At 43.2% G+C, this 8,111-nt stretch overlaps 1 protein-coding gene across 1 annotated transcript in view; it reads left to right on the top strand.

The window, feature by feature from the left end:
• Positions 1-3,077: 3,077 nt before the first annotated feature.
• The window catches only part of LOC309557927 (uncharacterized protein), a 56,954-nt gene continuing 51,920 nt past the window's right edge, over positions 3,078-8,111 (top strand). Inside the window, exon 1 of the mRNA XM_082260799.1 lies at positions 3,078-3,129. The gene's annotated coding sequence lies outside the window, so the exon portion shown is untranslated. The remainder of the gene's footprint in view (positions 3,130-8,111) is intronic.

Raw genomic sequence — 8,111 nt, 5'->3', positions numbered from 1 at the left:
TGAGTTCCGCACTGGTTAAGGTGTCGTCCGCCGTCCGGCCGCTTCTTACTTCCATCTAGGAATACAGCTTGTGCCCAAGGCTGCTATGGCATTGGGATGGCTTGGAGAGGCTTCAAGACGGAAGTTCCTACTTTACATATACTACGCCTGTATTACTCAGCTATCTTGTGAGTTGCTTTTTTATCGTTTTTATTAAATTATTGATTTTAAACGCTGCACTTAGTCTGGGACCCCTTTGTTCCCTGCTTTTTACCCACACAGTCTACTGCTTTGTTCTAAGGAAGCTGCCATCAAGTGCTCAGCTGATACCCCCTCATGGACTGATTTTACATTATGATGTGTTTTATAATTTTGTGATTTGCCATTTCCTGAGTCATTATATGATAATGTTTATTTGATATGTGCCTTTATACACCCCTCTCCCGCCACTATATACTCCTTTCTTGCACAATTCTCTTTTAAGGGATAATGGGGAACGCAAATGTGCATTGTGCAAAAATTGCCGCACAGTTTGGAATTCTGGCCTCAATTGTGGTGATTCTGCCCGCAATTCCAAATCTCGAAATGTGAAAAGAGCCTAATAAAAATGTTTAAAAATGATTTTAAAATATTATTATTATTATTTTCATGATGGGTTTTGGTTTACCTTTTCTGTGTTTTTATTTTAACAGACACCCAAGGAACTCCTGTTGAGACCGTTCAATCTATATACTAAATATGAAACTAAAAGTGAAAAGGCTTATACTGGTAATCAAGCAGCTTACAAACATTTTATAACCTTGATATTTTGAATTCATAGACCTTGCGTTCCTCCACCTTCCATTTGAGGATGCCCCACGGATGCTCAATAGGGTTTAGGTCTGGAGACATGCTTGGCCAGTCCATCACTTTTACCCTCAGCTTCTTTAGCAAGACAGTGGTTGTCTTGGAGGTGTTTGGGGTCATTATGTTGGAATACTGCCCTGCAGCCCAGTCTCCATAGGGAGGGGATCATGCTCTGCTTCAGTATGTCACAGTACATGTTGGCATTCATGGTTCCCTCAATGAACTGTAGCTCCCCAGTGCCGGCAGCACTCATGCAGCCCCAGACCATGACACTTTCGCCACCATGCTTGACTGTAGGTAAGACACACTTGTCTTTGTACTCCTCACCTGGTTACCTTCTCACACGCTTGACACCATCAGAACCAAATAAGTTTATCTTGGTCTCATCAGACCACAGGACAGGGTTCCAGTAATCCATTTCTTTAGTCTGCTTGTCTTCAGCAAACTATTAGTGGGCTTTCTTGTGCATCATCTTTAGAAGAGGCTTCCTTCTGGGATGACAGCCATGCAGACCAATTTGATGCAGTGTGCGGCGTATGGTCTGAGCACTGACAGGCTGACCACCCCCCCTTCAACCTCTGCAGCAATGCTGGCAGCACTCATATGTCTATTTCTAAAAGACAACCTCTCAATATGATGCTGAGCACGTGCACTCAACTCCTTTGGTGGACCATGACGAGGCCTGTTCTGAGTGGAACCTGTCCTGTTAAACCGCTGTATGGTCTTGGCCACCATGCTGCAGCTCAGTTTCAGGGTCTCAGCAAGCTTCTTACAGCCTAGGCCATCTTTATGTAGAACAAAAATTCTTTTTTTTCAGATCCTCAGAGAGTTCTTTGCCATGAGGTGCCATGTTGATGTTTCAGTTACCAGTATGAGAGAGTGAGAGCGATAACACCAAATTTAACACACCTGCTCCCTATTCACACCTGAGACCTTGTAACACTAACGAGTCACATGACACCAGGGCCCAATTTAGACATTTTCCCTTAGGGGTTTACTCACTTTTGTTGCCAGCAGTTTAGACATTAATGGCTGTGTGTTGAGTTATTTTGAGGGGACAGTAAATTTACACTGTTATACAAGCTGTACACTCACTACTTTACATTGTAGCAAAGTGTCATTTCTTCAATGTTGTCCCATTTCCTTCCTGACTCTAACTCCTTTGGTTAGATTTTCCTCATTTACTGTCCCTGTTACAACAACACAGTAAATGGGGGGTGGAGGTTGGGAGTTCTCACAATGACATGAAGGCATGGACAACAATACAAATATTGTCATCACATTTAACCGTTCCACACTCCTCTAACCATGTTTTTCTGTTTTTATCTGAGTCCCCATTTGGGAGATCTCCTGAAGCAGCGGTATCCAAACTGGAGGCCTGGGGCTGGATGTGCCCCTTTGCTTGCCTCTATCTGGCCCTTGGGCCACTTTTTCATCCAAAACTGACAATAATGATGGGACACTGTTCCTTCAACTGATACCCACAATAGAGCACTATACAGTACATGGGGCACTATTCCTCCCACTGACACCAACAATGAGGCACTATTCCTCCCACTGACACCAACAATGGGGCACCATTTCATCCACTGACACCAACAACGAGGCACTATTCCTTCCACTGATACCAATGATGGGACACTATTCCTCCCACTAATACCAACAATGGGGCCCTTTTCCTCCCACTGACATCAACAATGAGGCACTATTCCTCCCATTGATACCAACAATGAGGCACTATTCCTCCCATTGATACCAACAATGAGGCACTATTCCTCCCATTGATACCAACAATGAGGCACTATTCCTCCCACTGATACCAACAAGGAGGCTCTATTCCTCCCACTGACACCAATGATGGGACGCTATTCCTCCCACTGATACCAACAAGGAGGCTCTATTCCTCCCACTGACACCAATGATGGGTCACTATTCCTCCCACTGACACCAATGATGGGTCACTATTCCTCCCACTGACACCAATGATGGGTCACTATTCCTCCCACTGATACCAATGATGGGGCACTATTCCTCTCATCGACCACAGTCCGGCCCCACTAAAGTCTGAAGGACAGTAAGCTGGCCATTTGTTTAGTAAGTTTGGAGCCCCCTTTCCTGCAGACAGCAGCTGCCTTAGTATGACATGATGTTTCTCTCAGTGTAATGTGAGGCTTCCTGCCTCCATCCTGCCTGCGCACTGATAACGGTTCTGCTACAAAGTTTCACTTTCACTTCTTGCAGTTTTTTGCATGTGGTCGCAGTGAGGAGCTCGGTGTATAGGGTGTATCGCAGCTTCCGGAATACGTGAGTAAGGCTAATAATTGGGGTGTCTCAGTATGTTCGGGGTGAGGGGGAAGGGGGGGGGGGAGTAGGGGTGAAGTTGAAAATGTAATTGTTTGTTAAGAAGAGGCCTCAACCCAAACTCATTTGAGACTGTTACAAGTGATGCACTTATTAGCAAAGAGTTAAAGGTAATATTATCAGTACTGCTTGGACCGGGAAGAAGGGCGTACCTCCAAATACCGTCCTGAATGCAAATAAAATACAAGTTATAGATGGGACTCCGCTCTGTTCATATAAATCTCTTACCAACAGAGGACCGATAATGTGCCCGACCCGTGTGGGTGTGAAATGAGTGACACAATGAGGTGGATTCACTTAACCACTTGACCCCTGGAAGATTTACCCCCCCCCCCCTCCTTCATGAACAGGCCATTTTTTGCGATACGACACTGCTTTATTTTAACCAATTCATCCCCGGAAGTTTTACCACCCCCTTCATTACCAGGCTATTTTTTGCAATATGGCACTGCATTATTTATTTTTTTAACTGACAAGTACGCGGTCGTGCGATGCTGTACCCAAATAAAATGTATGTCCTTTTTTTTCCCCACAAATAGAGCTTTCTGTTGGTGATATTTGATCACCCCTGCGGTTTTTATTTTTTGCGCTATAAACAAAAAAATGGAGACAATTTTGAAAAAAAAAAAATTTTTTATTTTTACTTTCTGCTATACAACATCCAATAAAAAAAAATGTAAAAAAAAAATCGAATTTCTTCATCAGTTAAGGCCAGTATGTATTCTGCTACATTTCTTTGGTTAAAAAAAAAAAAAAACCCCAATAAGCGTATATGATTGGTTTATCAAAGTTATCAGTGGGAGTGTCATCGTCTACAACCTATGGGATATTTTTATGAAATTTGTATTTACTTCTTTTTTTTTACTAGTAAAGGTGGCGATCAGCGACTTATAGCAGGACTGCAATATTGCGGCAGATACTTTCTGTATCTTTTCCTCATGATCGGTGGGTGCCGGCGGACATCAAGTCCCCGATACCCGCTAATCGGCTCCCGCTATGTATATTTACAGCGGGAGCGAGCCACCTGCAGCGCACATGCGCGCCCCCTACCCGGAAGTGTCAATGCATGTACAGTATCTCACAAAATTGAGTACACCCCTCACATTTCTGGAAATATTTTATTCTATCTTTTCATGTGACAACACTGAAGAAATGACACTTTGCTACAATGTAAAGTAGTGAGTGTACAGCTTGTATAACAGTGTAAATTTACTGTCCCCTCAAAATAACTCAACACACAGCCATTAATGTCTAAACCGCTGGTAACAAAAGTGAGTACACCCCTAAGTGATAATGTCCAAATTGGGCCCAATTAGCCATTTTTCCCTCCCTGGTGTCATGTGACTCATTCATGTTACAAGGACTCACTACAGTCAAGCATGGTGGTGGGAGTGTCATGGTCTGGGGCTGCATTAATGCTGCCGGCACTGGGGAGCTACAGTTCATTGAGGGAACCATGAATGCCAACATGTACTGTGACATACTGAAGCAGAGCATGATCCCCTCCCTTCAGAGACTGGGCCGCAGGGCAGTATTCCAACATGATAACGACTCCAAACACCTCCAAGACGACCACTGCCTTGCTAAAGAAGCTGAGGGTAAAGGTGATGGACTGGCCAAGCATGTCTCCAGACCTAAACCCTTTTGAGCATCTGTGGGGCATCCTCAAATGGAAGGTGGAGGAGCTCAAGGTCTCTAACATCCACCAGCTCCATGATTTTGTCATGGTGTGTTAGCTGGTGGGTATAATGGGACGCTTTGGAGGGATTCCAGTGCCTTGAAAAAAGTATTCATACCCCTTAAAATTTTCCACATTTTTTCATGTTACAACCAAAAATGTAAACTTATTTTATTGGGATTTTATGTGATAATGGAAAAGCAAAATTTTGCAGCGCTGTTAGATCGTGTTATAAAGTGCAATGGTGCTAATGCATATAAATATATGCTACCTAAAAAATAAAAAGTGCATAAACTATGTGCAAAATCCCGTAATTACAATGCTGGAATGTGCAACTTATAAAGTATCTGAATACTTCAATACAGAAAGTGCAAAATTGCATAAGAACCACAAAATTACTGCAGTACTAGGCAATAAAGTGCAAAATTAGATATGAACCACAAAATCATAAAACATATATACAAAAAATATATAAGAGTGAAAATGTTCTTGCTGCTCTTACTGCTATTGGCTGTAGTATTCCATATTAGTGGATGACGTTGAAGGATTGAGCCATTGATCTTCGGATATACTACTGGTATAAAGCCCATCTATTTCACAGGAGCCTGAATGACCAAAAAGGTGTATACTTTATTGGGTCCACTACATCTGGTAAGCCTTCATTACAGTTGTCCAGTTGGTGGTGGTCAAGCACCTGAATTCACAATCATAGACTTATCAGCACATTTGCACATCTATGGTGGAATTTGTGGACTTTATGCTATGATGAGCATTTCACATTAACAGTATCAGACACTTTATCACTTCTTGCACTCGTATATATTTTTTGTATATATGTTTTATGATTTTCTGGTTCATATCTAATTTTGCACTTTATTGCCTAGTACTGCAGTAATTTTGGGGTTCTTATGCAATTTTGCACTTTATGTATTGAAGTATTCAGATACTTTATAAGTTGCATATTTCAGCATTGTAATTACGGGATTTTGCACATAGTTTATGCACTTTATTTTTTTGGGTAGCATATATTTATATGCATTAGCACCATTGCACTTTATAACACAATCTAACAGCGCTGCAAATTTTTGCTTTTCCATTGTCTTCACAAATTGTCATTTGTTGTTGCTGGCTGCTGTATATTTAAGGCCCGTACACACGTACCGATCGTTGGCCGAACGATCGGCCGTCTTTTGTCCCTGGGCTGTCGTGTCCGCTGAAAAGTGCAAAAGACTGCACACTAATTTTGTCCGCCAACAACAGCCGACTGCAGAAGTGATGTCATGTGATGGTTAACTTTCCCTGTGTTTTTTCTTTTCTGAGCATGCCCAGTCTTGCAAATCTGCTGTCTGTCAGCCGAAATCTGTACTGACTGGCGAACAATCGGCCGTTCTGGTGTCGGCATACAAAAATTTTAATGCTTGCACGACAGATTCTGTTCGGCCGAAAGTGCGCTGTCGGCTGTCGGAAGCATCATACTAACAAGCCGAAAATCGGCCGATCGGTCGTCGGCCGAATCTTTTCGGCCGACAATCTGCACGTGTGTACGGGCCTTTAGGGTTGGCGCAGTATATAGCACAACCGATGTTATGTGATAGACCGACACAAAGTGGCACATAATTGTGAAGTGGAAGGAAAATGATAAATGGTTTTCAAAATGTTTTATAAATAAATCTGTGAAAAGTGTGGCGTGCATTTGTTTTTATGGCTTTCCTTCAACAATGGCTTTCTTTTTGACACTCTTCCATAAGAGGCAGATTTGTGGAGTGCACGACTAATGCCCCATACACACGTGCAGATTATCTCCAGACTTTTGTCTGCAGACTTACCTTTTCTATGTAGTGCAAGGGCCTGCCGGATTGCATACAAATTGAAAGTGTTTAGGTTTGACCTCATATTATATGGTTTTGGTAAGTCTGCAGACAAAAGTCTGCAGATAATCTGCACGTGTGTATGGGGCATTATAGTTGTCCTGTGGACAGATTCTCCCACCTGAGCTGTGGATCTCTGCAGCTCCTCCAGAGTTCCCATGGGCCTCTTGGCTGCTTCTCTGATGAATGCTCTCCTTGCCCGGCTGGTCAGTTTAGGTGGACGGCCATGTCTTGGTAGGGTTGCAGTTGTGCCATACTGTTTCCATTTTCCGATGATGGTATGAACAGCACTCCGTGAGATCTTCAAAGTTTGGGATTTTTTTTTTTTATAACCTAACCCTGCTTTACACTTCTCCACAACTTTATCCCTGACCTGTCTGGTGTGTTCCTTGGCCTTTATGGTGCTGTTTGTTCATGAAGGTTCTCTAACAAACCTCTGAGGGCTTCACAGAACATCTGTATTTTATATTAAGATTAAAAGGGATGTAAAGTCAGAAGGTTTTTTATCTTAATATAGCTGCTTGCTTTTGGGGTACTCAAAGGGAGGGAGGGGCAAGGAGCACAGAAGAGGGACCCGAGAAGAGGAGGATCGTGGCTGCTCTGTGCAAAGCCAACTGCACAGAGGAGGGAAGTAAACCATGTTTGTTATTTTTATTGAAAAATAAAAACAAGACTTTACAATCACTTTAAGTCCCCGTTCACACTAAGGCGACCTGTGAGGCGACCTGGTCGCCTCACAGGTCGCCGTAGGTCGCCTTCCATAGGGAAGCTGCGGACCCGTTCTAATAGGAGCGACACAAGTCGCTCCGACTTAGAAAAATGGTCCGGAGCTTCTTTGGGGCGACCTGGAGGCGACCGCCATAGACTTCAATGTTATGAAGTCCGTGGCGGCCGCTCCGAGGTCGCGGCGCACTGCTCGCACCGCGACCTCCGAGGTCGCGGTGCGAAGTAGCTTTGCTCGTATGTGAACGGGGCCTAAGAGTCGGTTCACACTGCCGCAACCTCTAAGTCGCCTCATAAGGGGCGACTTGTTAGCGCGACTTTCAGCGCGACTTCAGCGCGACTTTGCGCGTATTCAATGCGACTTGTATGATAGACGACTTTGTACGACTTTGTATTTGGCCAATCAGAATATGATGGTTCTGTGTCATGCTCAATCACACAAAAAAAAGTTCTTAAAAATTGTCATTTTTGATAGAGAGCCAATTATTGAAAAAATTATTGAAAAAAAAAATGAGATTTCTTTGGATTTGGTGTCTAGGGGGTCTAAAAAGTGTACCTGTGAAGTTTCAGCTCTGTAGCATGTCCAGAACCAGAAAAAAAAAGATAATTTTTCTTAGAATTTTTAGTAGCACAAGGATAGGGCTCCGCTTCTTCTA

The sequence above is a fragment of the Pelophylax lessonae genome (genome assembly GCF_965119305.1).
Source record: "Pelophylax lessonae genome assembly, chromosome: 6".
Classification (NCBI taxonomy): domain Eukaryota; kingdom Metazoa; phylum Chordata; class Amphibia; order Anura; family Ranidae; genus Pelophylax; species Pelophylax lessonae.
The sequence above is the reverse complement of the archived record's forward strand: the minus strand, read 5'-3'. Positions and strand labels throughout refer to the sequence as shown.